A 14,656-nucleotide genomic window follows, 5' to 3' on the forward strand; every position below is an offset into this window, starting at 1 on the left:
TTACCTTTTTGGGGAGATGCCCCCCCCCCCCTAAATAAAGTGTGCTCACTACCCCACTAAGGGGAGATTAGAGAGGGAACAAAAAGTAGAGGAAACAGAGAGGAACGGTGGAGCTGAGAGAGCGAGGTTAGAGAGGGGCAGTGGCGGATCGGGGGGGGGGGGGCGGGCCGTCCCCCCTTCAAAAATAAAACGTGTAAAAACACGTCAATTGTACCTTTTTGGGGAGATGCCCCCCCCCCCCAAAAAAAAAAAAAAAATGTGCTCACTTCCCCACTAAGGGGAGGTTAAAGGGGGAACAAACACGTTAATTTTACCTTTTTTTTTGGGGGGGGGGTGCAAATTTTAGAGAGCCCCCCAAATAAAGTGTGCTCACTACCCCACTGAGGGGATATTAAAGAGGAAACAAAAAGTAGAGGAAACAGAGAGGAATGGTGGAGCTGAGAGAGCAAGGTAAGAGAAGGGCAGTGGCGGATCCGGGGGGGGCCGTCCCCCCTTTAAAAATAAAGCGTGTAAAAACATGTTAATTTTACCTTTTTGGGGAGATACCCCCCCCCCCCCCCTGGCGCTTAAGGGGGAGGGGGGATGCAAATTTTAGAGGGCCTCCCCCAAAAAAATTGCTCACTACCCCGCCACAAACCCCCCCCCCCCCCCCCCCCCCCACTGAGTGCATTTTCGGCTGGTGCGATTTTCAAATTTCCGGGAGCAAAAATTAAAAAAATTGGGCCCCCACCCCTAAGAAATCCTGGATCCGTGCCCGGAGAGGGAAAGCAGGAAGAAAGGGGGATCGAGAGAGGGACCAACATTAATGAGAAGCGGAGAAAAGGGAGCGGAGGTGGGTAGGGAAGAAGGCGAAAGGGGGCATTCTTTGGATTTAAGAGGGCGGCCGGCCGGGTAAGGGAATAAGGGCGTATACTCCGTGGAGCGTTTAGGAAATGAGGGGAAATGAGAAGAGCTAGCGCAGGATAGTGAAGGGAAAGAGAAAGGGAGAAAGAGCGCGTGCAGGGTGGAGGGAAGGAGGATTGGGAGGGGGGGGGGGAATAAGCAGGTCGACCGGAGAATGAGTTGATGAAGGTTTGGGAAAAGGGAGTGAAGGAACTAGGGGAAAGGATTGGATAAACTGGGATTAACGGATAAGAGCGAATTAAAGACGGTGGAAAAGAAGGTAGAAGAGGAAAGTTGGAGGTGAATGGGGAAGGAGAGAATGAAAGGGGAGAGAAGAAAGAAGGAGAAAGTGGTAAACAGAGAGCTAGAGAGGGGAAGCGGTAAGGCAAGGGGAGAAGGGGAGGGATGAGCAAGCCGGCGGAAGAACGAGTTTAAAGAGGATGGGGGAAAGATGATTGGGTTTACGGTGAAGAGAGGGAAATGGCTGAAGGGGTGCATGGGGGGGGGGGCAGGGGAAATCAAAGGAGAATGGGGGTGAGGAATCGAGAGAATAGAAGGGGACGAGGAAAGAAGGAGAGACACTATAATACTCAGGTGATAAAGAGGAACAGTACGTTACTGTGGCAACCTTGTAATCTGGATAACATTAATGTAAGAGGTAATAGTCTACTCACAAGACGCTTTTATGTTAATCGAGGGTCTATAAATAGGGGTAATTTCAATGTATAGCTCTTTTAAAATTTCATACAATCGGCCTAAGAACAAATGAAACTCCTAACTTCACTACAACCTTTGTTTTTGTGATTAATCGGTACTCTTTACCGCTAGGTTCTTTCAAAGCTATGATCATGCTTAACTCGTTGTTTATGCATGCATGAAGCATTGCCCCTACCCCCCTAAAATATAAACAATTGAATTAAAAAAAGTTACGTCAGTGCCAACAAATCTAAATTAATAAGTGAACATGAAACAAATGAAAAGCCTACACAGAGGAGCATGCACGCGTTTTATGTTATATCATTTATAAGTTTCATTGCTCATGCGATTAAAAATATGTAAAGTCTGAAGTAAAGAAAACTCATCAGACCAGTGTACTATCAGGGCGCAAAAATTACACAATCCTACAGTTCACTACTGTTCTATAACTCTAATCCAGGTTACAATAGTTCCAGTACATTATTATTGCAACTTTGTCACCTGGATTCGGATTATATATATTCTGCTCTGATATATACTGAGCGACTTTGGGTAACCTGCTTCGATACCTTACTGTTACTGTATTGGTATCGGGTGTAAATGTACACTCCATGAGAAGTCAACAAGTCGAACTATCTACGAACGGACACTTCAAAACCACACCGTAATTGCCTCTTCTAGCTCTTCTAGCCCTTCTACTCCAAAAAGGAAAGCAACGACACCCAAAAGCAAAAAAGGGTCAAATTCGGAGAATAAAAGAGAAGCTTGTTTTTCACCTAGCTCACCACCAACAAAGGTAAATAATCAAACAAACACATTTAAATTTCATCTCTAGATCTAGGTGTACCTTTCTTGTCGGACCAAAATCCTTCATCGCTTGGTCGAATTGTAAAAAAAGGTGCAATGTCATGAATGTACTCGATCTTGCGTCTTGTGACAATCTTTGATTTGTTTTTGTTCTTTACTGTTCCCTTTCTATAGCTTTCTTCCCCCTTAAAAAAAAAATCCCTTTTTTCTGCTACTTAATTCAATAGGCTACAGTGAAATGAAAATCTTTGAAATTAGTTATGTTTGTAGACTCTTTCTTGCATTATTGTGATATTTGTTCTCGCCTATAAGGCGAGAACAAATATCACAATAATGCATTATAATATCATTATAATGATACAAATATTGTATTCCTGAATGTATGATTTTTTTTATATTTTTTTTGCAAATCAGCACCATCACCTAGATCTATGTTTTTGTATTTTTTAACAAGCAATTATTCATACTGAATGTGTATTTTGGTATCCCTACAGCATGTTACTAAGAGGCTACATGTTTCTGGAACACCCAAGTCCAAGACGAGGATCAACTTCCAGCCATTGATTGAAAATGAATCTTCAATTGATCCAATGCCACAACGAGGAAAACAAGTTTAGGTGGGGTTTATGAATTTTGTTGGTTTGATTGACTCCCTGGCAATAATTTTCTATTTTGTTAATGCATTCATCTGACATTTGGTGTTAGACCAAAGAGTGCCAGTAACTCGTTGGTTAGACTGCAGAATCATATATAAAGGCCAAGTCCAGTCCCAGAATTTCTTGGTATTTATAAAAGCAGACAAATGGACAAACAGATTTTTTAAAAGTTTGAGGAAAATCAGACTGATGATAAATATATATATATATATATATATATTATGCAAATATAGGGAATACTATAGGTAGGCCCTAAAGTTGTTTCATTAGGAGAAAATGGAAACTATTTTCTTTCTCCCTTAATATCTCGGGTCATAAGTTGACTGCTAGCAGTTATGCACTTAAATATGACAGTTGTTTATTAAAGGTACTATGTTCCATTCGCAGGCCCAAAAATGAAAAGGTTAAAGGGATCGTTTAACAATGTTAAATCTGAGATACATGGCCCTACGTATTATCAGTGTCTGTGATATGGTGTAATATTGAAGCCCTACAAAAATTGCGCTTCAAAATGATCAAGAAGTGCCGCAAAAAAGTAAAAATCTTTGAGTAACCGGTTTTACCATACTCGTTTTCCCCAATAGACTGTAGTGTTATGAAAACAGTCAGGCGAACGGTTCTCAAAATTTGTAATTCCAATCATAAATATCTTGATAATCAGACAGGCGATCGGCTTGTAAAAGTCATGGGGCTCCTGACTGACCTAAAGGTTTATAATTATCATTACATCATGAGCTAAATCTAGAATTTTGTTTCAGAATCTGAGACAAAGTTACCGAATCCCTTTAAATTAGAACGGCATTTGAAAGAATACTAATTTAGAACTTCCATCAAAACGAGCTTTTGTTTTATATTACCCACGAATTCCTTTTTTAATAAATATTTGCGTTGTATGTTAATCATATTTCAGATCGATTAGCATAATTATGTTGATTTTTCAAACACTGTGGATGTATATTTTGACATTACCTGCTTTATAAATGTATTCATATTATATTTTGATTTTCTTTTTTGCTATTCATACTAGCTCCTGTTTTCGATAGAACTGGCCTTATTTTTTCTTTGATGATTGATTTTTTTTTTTTGCTTATTTTATTACTCATTCCTTATAGGTAAACAGCCAGTACTATTGCTTCAAAGATGCATACCTACAAATACTTTGCTTTCAAAATGTGATATCATGATAGACATGTTATAATCATTGGAATGTCTTTTCTCCAAATCTCAATTTTTGTGTCACGTTGTATGAAAACCATACAAAGAAGGAAGTAGCTAGATTCTCCCTTGAATTTGAAGTAACTTTACACCCAATGATTGTTAATTTAAGCTACATAATATAAGCTTACCTCATTTACAGGTTATAACAGTTTACTTTGATGTTATTAACATGTTTTGCAGATGATAACATGCTTTAACTATTATTCTCGTTGCCAATTTTTTGTCTTCAAAAGATAATCAGTATTCCACATACATTGTTGAATTTTGAATTGAATTGGATTGAATTTCTTTATTGTCATGCACAAAATAAAATGAAGGCATAAAAGTCGTTTTACAGCTCACATTTGTATAAATATAACAATACATTAACATATCAGACAGTAACTACAAATAACATAAATAACATAACAATGTAATATAATTTAACCTCTCTGTTGAGAGCCAGGGGAATTATTTGATTATTTGTACTCCCCTGGCTCCCAACAGACAATACTAACTTAAATAAATAGCAGAAAATGTACATGACAACAATCAATGTCATTTAACATATAAATAGAACAAGTCACTGCAAAGATCTAAAATCAATTATTCATCAATTGTTAAAAATTCCAGATAAAAACTGTTTATTTTGGGTAGCAGACATAAACTAAAAGTACATCATACTGGATGGCAAAGAGGAAATACAAGAGAGAGAACGAGAGAGAGAAAGGGAGAAAGGGAAAGGGAAAGAAAGAGAGAGAGACGTGGAAGAGAGAAACAGTTCAGTGTGAGATGATGCATATACAATTTCATACAAAACATTGCTTTGTAATAGACATTATTTATATTGCACCTGTGCTTAGTACTGTTACATTTATGAAACATTGTACTTTTTATGCAAGTACACTAATGCTGAGCACTGTTCTTGCCCATATCCTTGATGGCAAATTACATATATCTTAAATCATGCACTACAGTGTGAGATACTATTCTGCAAAGGGTAAGGAATTCATTGTATTCAGTGTTTAACCCATTTGCGACAACAATGAGAGTCCTGAATTCCATGCTTATATATTTCTGTTTATCTTGAAGTGATTGGGACACATTAGACTTCAAAATGGGGGTGTTTCTTCAAGTGCCTTGTCAGTGATTTTGACTGACAAATTCGCTCTCAGCTAATCAGATGCAAGGATTTCAGTAAAAAATAACAGTTTGTCTGTAAAAATCACTGACAAGACATGATTAAATGCTTCCTAGTTTGAAACATGTCATCTGTTACTAGTGTAGTTCCTTATAGGTACACTATGAAGTTAAAGTCTGTAAATTGGAATAAAAATATCTTGGTGAAATGATTACATGCACTACTTTGTGTTTACATGTGTAGTGTTCAGAGTGTGTGTGTGTGTGTGTGTGATTGAATGACGGAACAACGAAATTGTTAGATTTATACTGCTTTGTAGTAGTTTTCATTGCCCGGAATTCACACTGGTGGTTTAGATTTAGATTTAGATTTAGATTTAGATTTAGGGTTAAAGGGTCAAGGAACTGACATTGCAAATTGCCTATGGGTTTACGATCGTTGTAAGATTGCGCAATGACCAAATCTTTTGATGGGCATGAGTGGGAACCAATCACAAGTAAGCAAGGTCTGACCAAGGTGAAGTGGGAGGAATAAAAGTTCCCCCTGAATTTAGGGAGAACTTGCCAAGGTGTACTGGACTGTTCTCAGGATGTGTGTCCGTACGTGTATATTATGGTGTACTAATATGATATGTGAGCGAGCACGGATCATGTAGAGAACAGTCCAGGCCAGTGGCGGATCCAGGGGGGGGGGGGGGCCCGGGCCCCCCCCCCCCCTTGAGAAAAAAATCATGTACAATCACGTGATTTTTACCTTTTTGGGGGGTTGGGCCCCCCCCCCCCCCTGGCGCTCAAGGGTGGGAGGGGGGTGCAAATTGAAATTTTTTTGATGATCAAAAAAAAAAAATGTGCTCACTCCTTTTCCTCAAAACATGTAAAGTAGGAAAGTCAAAGTAAAACAAGTAACATGCATAAAAGCAATAACAAAATCTTATAACCACAATAAAGAGGGTCCACCATAAACAATTCGACAATAATGTATAAACGTGATATGATTCAACAATCTTAAGGGTACATGTACCATGAGTAAAACTCAAAATTGTAGGGATCTCCGGTCACGTGATCAGCGGAGGGATAGTAACTCCTTCCGATCACCCCAGGTCCCTGGGGTTTACGTGACCTGCCGGTAGGATAGTATCTCCTACGGATGATCCCCACAACTTTTCAATACTCACAAAATCATCAATGCATAAATAACATAGTTATGGAAACACTATATTTGTGGGATCTCGAGTCACGCGATCAGCGGAAGGATAGTAATTCCCTCCGATCACCCCAGGTCCCTGGGGTTTACGTGACCTGCCGGTAGGATAGTATCTCCTACGGATGATCCCCACAACTTTTCAATACTCACAAAATCATCAATGCATAAATAACATAGTTATGGAAACACTATATTTGTGGGGTCTCGAGTCACGCGATCAGCGGAAGGGTAGTAACTCCCTCCGATCACCCCAGATACCTGGGGTTTACGTGACCCACCGACAGGATAGTATCTCCTGCAGTATCCCCAATGTTATCCCGGTGCTACTATACCAGCGCATATATAAGAAGTGGTGATAATCGGAACCAACCATGGAATAATCACGAGTAAAAGAAATCCTCCACCCACATTTTTTTTTTTTTTTTTTTGTGTGGGGGGGGGGGGGGGGGGGGGGGGGTTGGGCGTGGTTTGCCATGGTTGCTTCCTTACCATCTATGGACCCATGCTGTTTAACTAACTATTATCATGTATTTATCATGGATTCAATCCGTAACATATTGTAATCTTATGTTATTATTCTTGCTGCTAGCCAGACAGTGATAGAGGCGAAAACCCGACAATATTGCCATTGTGGCTTAGTTTAACGAGCAAAATAATTATATTTCCTTTGTCGGGGAAAATTCCCCTATGGCCCACTTTGTAGTTCTGAGGCTACTGTGCGACCGAGTGGCTCTGACTCCACCCTCTGCTAGCTTAACAATTATGTACGACGTATACTAGTACATCAAAATCAATCATTAATTTAAATATGGTTCTAGTTTGTCAGCAATTAAATAAGTTTCAAGTTTAATGTGAATCCCAAAATGAAGGCGTATATATCTGAATATGTAACTCACGTTACAACACGCTGTTCCTCAACTTTTTGTGTTATAATAATTCCATTGTCACATCGAACCCAGTCTGTCCGAGATTCCACAAGGCTCATTAATAGCCGAATTAGTGTTATTGTCCCGTTTCCGTGGATGTAAATGTTCTATTCATGTGTACCCAAGCCCGAGTCTATTCCTTCTTGGAAGTTATCGATGAGAGCGTCGGATCCTCTGTCGGACAGGTATACCCCATCTCTTAAAAATAAACTGTGATTGGATGGATCCAACTGATGAGCAATAACTGACGCATTCGGCAGCCGGGCTATTAATCTCCTCGCGTACTTGTTGAGCGATTTCCTGACCCCATCCATGGCGTCTTGTGATGTTCGATGACCACGACTGCTATGATAGAATAGGCGTGGGATGATGGTCGACCAGGCGATGTGCGTACGAGGCATGGCTGTCCGAAGGGTTTGAAGAGCCATATCGATCGCGATTCTGCATTGGCAGGCATCATTCAGGCCCAAGTTATTTGTTCCCAGATGCACGATTACTAGCGCAGGTGCTCGTTGGTTGTATCTCAACCTGTTCTCCACCAGGCGCGGAAGGTCTTGTAACGTCGCTCCTCCCTGACCGTGCCATTGGACCGTCCCTCTTGCTCTTCCCAGATCTTGGCGGTTGAGCATGCTCGCCCTCTGCTTGGCACGTCTGACCAAGCTGTCGCCTACGATCCAGATCCTGTCGCCGGTTGTCTCTGAAACAGGATGGAAAAACTCCCCAAAGTAATGTGTTCTATATTCATATTCATATCATCATACACGCGGGCTACTTATTCTCCCACTTATAATTTACTATGAAAGTATGTGATAGTAGGTTTCCATTAAAAGGAAAAAAGGAAGGAATGATCGTTCCTCTGTGTTACATGTAAAACCTAGCAGCGATGGGGGTTACGACAATATTAATGATTGGGGGAGTCTAATCAGGATAGTAACTCCTGGTTGATCCTCCAGTCCCATTCTGGTTATTAACATGAGCACTTCACATAATTGATCTGCACGTTGTATACTTTGTGTCGTGTTCAACTTTTTATTGTATTATAACGAGTTAGGTTAAATAATTGTGTAGAATTATTACTGCTTTCCCGTTTGCCCGTTAGTAATTTAACTCCAATTTGTCATGGTGATCTCTATTAATGTAATGTTGTGGCCTTGTTGGGAATTAATTGCATAATTTATGTGGAGCGCGTTGATATCGTAACATATTATGCTGTATATAAAGTTATCATTATTATTATCCTTATAATTATTATGTTTATGATAACGTTTATTCCTATCAATTTTAAGTTGCACCTGATATTTAGCGGATATAACGCATGTACACAGAGCTGCGCCACCTTCCCATTGCCATTATCTGTTCTGGGGGAACGCCTTTCAGGGCCGCTGTGGTTGCCGCTCCGATTCGAAAGGAGTGTGTGCCATATTGGCTACCACTGTACCCGTTGTGCTGTAGGGTTTTCTTCAGAACTGAACTAAATTGATACCTAGTTACAGGGGCCCCATCACGATGACAAAATAACGGACCATCTATATCAGGTCTTACACGGAGGTATGCTTTCATGGCTTTCACAGGGCACTTTTCATCTGTCCCATTGCTACCGATATTGATCGTGGTTCCTTGCCCGTATTGGTCGGTTTTTGAGAATCTAATACGTACTAGCAGGCTTCCCTTCGGGCCACTGCAAAATTTGATGTCATCCCTCGCTATGACCTTGTTTAAGTCATCGCCCTTCCTTTGAATCGTGAATTCTCCCACTCTCAGAAACCCAAAAAATGCTAATAAATATGATGCGTGAAACATCATTGATTCGTAGTGAGAATAGCATACAAGGTATAATGTTGGTATGATTGTCTCTAAAAGTTCCCAAGTTATGGGTCTTCTACTGTCTACCATAGATCTGTCGCGCCTGCTCCCTTCCTGCATTTTCTTAATTAAGAAATGTTTAGTTGGGTCCGCCCAGCTGTACATATTGTGTAAATATGATAACGCTGCGACATGCTTTGTGATGGTTGATGATGATTTCCCATTAATGGAGAGGTGTGCGATGAATGCCATAACCTGTGTAGTTGTTGTAGGCCATGATGTATTCAGTTGTCTATTCAATCGAAACTCTTGAAATGAGTCTACAGCACTCTGGTATGCCCGCTGTGATCCCTCTGCTAAGGACTGTCCTAGTAGTCTATGTGTTTCTGCTGCTAGGTCAGCACTATTCCCGTAGGTATACGACTTGGTCGGTCTCGTGCTCCTGGTGCTAGTTTGCGGAATCGCCCCATCTTGCATTGGCTGTGCATGTGAAGGCGGCTGGCTTGATGACTGGTTCGCTCCAGTTGTCTCGTTTCCACTGTATTGTGGTCCGTCAGTCTCCGGAGCCGGGTTTATGCTGGTAGTGGCTGAGCGTCCACTGCTGGGGTTACCGCTCGAGTGTCTCGCCCGTTTTGGCCGCCCCGCCCGCCGGGGAGTTGAGGTGCCGAGTACGTCTTGAGTGGTGTCGTTGCTAGACTGCCTTAATCTTGTAGACTGTCTAGGCCTAGCAATCTTTGGTTGGCGGGCCACCCGGCTCTGGCTTGATTTCCGCTTTCCCATCTTTCGATATACTGGGATTTCCTCTCGTTATTTAGACTTATCTGTATACTCAATTGTAGAGCCTTCTCGAAAAAGGACTTCTCCGAGCGGAGATAAAGTCGAAAGTGAGAAAATCTTGCACACGGCGTTCCCACGCTTACTGCGCGCATAACTCCACCGTTGTAGATTCACTGGCTGTGCGCATTTTCGGTTTCTTTACAGAGGTAAATTTCACATGTCGCTGTCTCACAAAGGCACCGCTTAAACAGCTGTAAAAGGCGCGCGCTATTTCTGGCCTATGCCAGCAATTGTTTTGTCTATCCTTGACTCTCCCAGAATGACTCTGATCATTTATTATGATCACGTTATTCTTCCAAAATTGTTTGGCACATGTCATTTATTTGTAATCTTGAACATTCAGTGTAAGTTTCGTTTGATTTTGTGAGAATTAATTTTATTTTTTTTACCAGAACTCAAGTTTATCTTTAATAGTGAATTATTCAAAATCATTTCATCTTTTTTTGTCTACCTCACAGGCATGCATACCCTTTCAAGCTAGACGTTTCATGTATAGATCAGTTCGTGTATGTTGATCAGGGGCGGCGATCCCGGGGGCGGGGGCTCTTCCCCGGCCTCAATTTTTGTTAGGGGGATCGTCCACCCCCGGAAAATTTGAAAAAGTTAAAAAAAAGAATGTATAGCAAATACTGACTGTATACCAGTGGCGGATTCGGGGGGGGGGGGCTCTCCTGGGAGAAAAAAGAGTACAAAACAGGTAAATTTTACCCTTTTTTGGAGATGGGCCCCTCCCATGGCGCTCAAAGAAGGGGGGGGGTTGCGATTTTTTAAAATTTTCAGAGCCAAAAAAAAGACAATTAGTGCTCACTATTGCTCACACCATTTTTTCTTCAAAATGGCCACTTTAATATACCATTTTTCAAGGTGGCCGCCGGTATTTTTTTTATTTTTTTTAAATCATAAGTATATCATTTTAGCAGTAGGCCCATGAGGCGGCCCCCGAAAAAGAAGCGGGCGGGGACGCTTAAACATGTATATTTTTTAATGGCATAATGATAATGATAATAATAAAAATTGATGATAATGATGAAAATAGTGATATCTAAAAATCCAATCGTGTCACAACGATATGCGTGCAATCAGGCGCGGATCCACGGGCTGATTTTACCGGCCCAGCCCCCCCCCCCCCCTCTCCCCTAGCCTCCCAAATCCGGTAAAAAAAATAGGATAGTAACGTAAATTTAACCTTTTAAAAAAGATCTGTTGGCAATCCCAGCTATTATGTCACGTTCGTATTAAACACACCAAAATCTATCAAGCCGAGGACTCTACTTGAGCTTAGATTAGACTATATCAACTAAATTGACACCAATATATTATTTAGATCAATTCGTGTTCCTGTTCCTGATGCCATAATTGCATAATCCTTGGTATAGGCCATACATATGGACTTGCCCATACATAATGATTATTTGACCCACTAAACATACTAGACCAAGGTTTCACCATAATGTGGCTCGGGTAATGTAGGGAGAGGGGGACTGTAAAGCTGGAACAAAGCACACACATGTCTGTATTATCTACACTGTTGGTCATAATGGTGGAATAATTATTTTTACCCCAATTTATTGAATGTTTTTGACAATGATTTATACCTTATATAGATCTCGATTATAGTATACATTCTCAGATTTTATTGAATGACAATTGGGAAGTGTTTGTTTTGCGTGACTGCTAAAGCATGTGTGTGCTACTATGCTAATCAAGCAGAGGACCTATGTCCTTAAGTCATAACTGACAGTAATGGGGATTAATGCCTCATAAAAGGGAACTAATAAAGCACATCGACACGGTTTTGATCCTGGGGGCTCACAGTAACGAGACCACTGCTTTGCCAATGAATCATGACTGTACGCAGCGGACGCTAGGGTACGTCGACGCCCCCACAAAAACAAAAACAAAAAACAAAGAAAATACAATAAATTTTCAATAATTCATTGCATTTTCCCCCAGTCCCCAACAGGAAAATTTCCTCTGTAGGGCCATGCATTATGGTTCAAGGCATGCCCACATAGAAGGTTATTTATGTTGTCAAGTTTGTTATCTAAGGGAGCATCAGATAAAGAAAGAACATATTTCTACCTAGAGGGGGCACTTATTCTATTGCTTGGGGAGTCATTTGTAGCTGCTTCAAAAGGAATTTGTTTTAGTCACACTCCCCTAATCAAAGGCTCTAGTAGGTACTGTTGTCGGGCGCCCTCTCCTTCGTCCCCGCCCCCATCTCGGGTTTTCCCACGCTCAAAAATCATTAGCTCATAATGTTATTTCATTCCTTTCAAGAGGATGCTAATTCTTGGTACGCGAAGTATATTATCAGTTACATATGGTTTTAGCGTCAACATTTCTATTATTATATTGTGTTCACGCTCGAAAATTTGTTATATTTGGTATATGTTTTATCGCTGGAATCTAATTTGATGTGTATGCTGCAAAAGATTATTATATTCAATGCAACTCTATTAAAAATTTTGATAATCTATGAGCAATGCCACAATTTCTCAGGACACATTTTAAAAAGCGAAGCGAGCGAGCAAACATGTTAAGATTTGTGAGGTCCCAGTGCGAAAAATTACATCTTAAAAAGGAGACATTAACAAACAAACCCTGATGAGTATTAAGCAAAATCTAATGAAGAAAGACTGAAAAGTTCTTTTATAGTAACATAATTATTACATCTAAACATGCGAACGAGCGTGAAAAGGGGGCTTTTAGGGGTACCTAAAAAGTGGGAGCACAGTCCCCCCCCCCCCCCCCCCCTCCCCTTGGGCAAAAGTGAGGGAAAAAACCTGGAAATCATGTCATTTCAGCAAAAATTGTAAATCAGTGGTATCGAATTACAAATAAACCACGTTTGAAATTTATGGGGGTCAACTGCCCCCACAATCCCCCCCCCCCCCCCCCCCTCAGTACGCCAGTGTCCTGCACATGTGGCATATATTACTTTCCTCTATCTGTTTTGCAAAAAATCGAAAAGGTATCCGGCTTAACGTGTTTTGTGGCTGGTCGTAGTCCTTTTTAAATCTAAATTTCGAGAAAATTTGCCTATACTTACTTCTTAGTCAATTATAAATTTTCTATTATAGTTGACAGATTTCATGTGTATTCTTCTATACCGATGTTTATCTAGGAATATTTTGAGAGAAGACTGTAAATATTTTTATTCTTTAATTCTCTGAACGCAAACTACCTCTAATCAGTGGGAATATGTACTGTTGTGGTAAAGCCCCTCCAAACTACTGAGCCATCACAAGCTCGTGTGAAAACTTGTTGAATTTTATAGAGAAATCAAGCATTCATTGAAAAATTACTCTTTGTCAATAAGGAAAAATGACGAGCCCACATTCCTGACATGATCCCTATTCAAATGCTTAACAATAGTACAAGCCTTTTATGGTTATACAGAAATCTGGTTGCGAAATAATTTTAGCCCATGATCATGAGAAGATTGTGCAGCGTACAGAGGAGCTTGAGTTGCGATTCTCCAAACAAATTTCCGACATCCGATGATCCTTAGATTTGATGGCTGTTGGTAAAAAAAATCCCTTCAACGACATCTTAACATCTCACAATAAGTAATGCAAATGAAAGAAACTGTTTTGAATTTAACTGAATTTCAGGAGTATACAAGCCGCTATCATGAAAGAGAATCGACGTCCGTGGTCACAGCTGAGGCAATTCCATGTACGTAAATGATCAAAATAAGCAAAAATAAAAACAGTAGAAATGTAACACTTCCAAAACTATCATGAAATACACATATTAAGTGACAAGTAGGCATATGGTTCTATTAACGCATTACACCTGATTTATAGGGGAGGATCACTTTGATATTAACTTGGTTTAAATAAAAGTAGAAAAATGAGAAAGTTTGCGAGCTTTTCTTCCATAATTGTTATGCTCTGTATAAATGTATTTGTTAGAGATTTCTTTAAAGTTGTCGTGGTTTGAGAGTTGGCCAGCTCTTGGTGTTAAACGGGAGAGAGTCCGCTATTGAGGGGGTGGTAACTGTAAAGACTGATCACCTATCTGTTTGCTGGTGCGAGAGATATGTATTGTACTCCTTTTGTACATGAATGTTTGCGAGTGCATGGAGACGATCTGCTTTTTTACTGTGGGGCTTGATTGTTGGTGCAAAACTCTTCGAGAGACCACGGGATTGCTGTGTGCAGACTTGTCCATAGATTTAATGTATTTCCACCAAGTCTGGTGTCAGCGGAATATGGACTTCTGCACATGGAAACTGACGATTATAATTCTATATACTCTACCTGACTGATTCCATTGAAATTGTGACGACATTAGAAGTTAAATTATTATTCAACCCACTGAGAGACAGACAGCTGGCTTCATACAATTGGTTTATTCCTCCCATGTAGGATTGTTGGCTTTACTCAAACCAGGAACTAACTTGTGCGTTATTTCACAGTGATCAATAACGACGCGATTTGTTTCTTCAGCTTCTTGAAATCAATGTTTTCAGCTTTGTTCGAACCCTTTCGGATGACACT

The sequence above is a fragment of the Strongylocentrotus purpuratus genome, unplaced genomic scaffold (assembly GCF_000002235.5).
Source record: "Strongylocentrotus purpuratus isolate Spur 01 unplaced genomic scaffold, Spur_5.0 spur5_scaffold_19, whole genome shotgun sequence".
NCBI classification, from domain to species: Eukaryota; Metazoa; Echinodermata; class Echinoidea; order Camarodonta; family Strongylocentrotidae; genus Strongylocentrotus; species Strongylocentrotus purpuratus.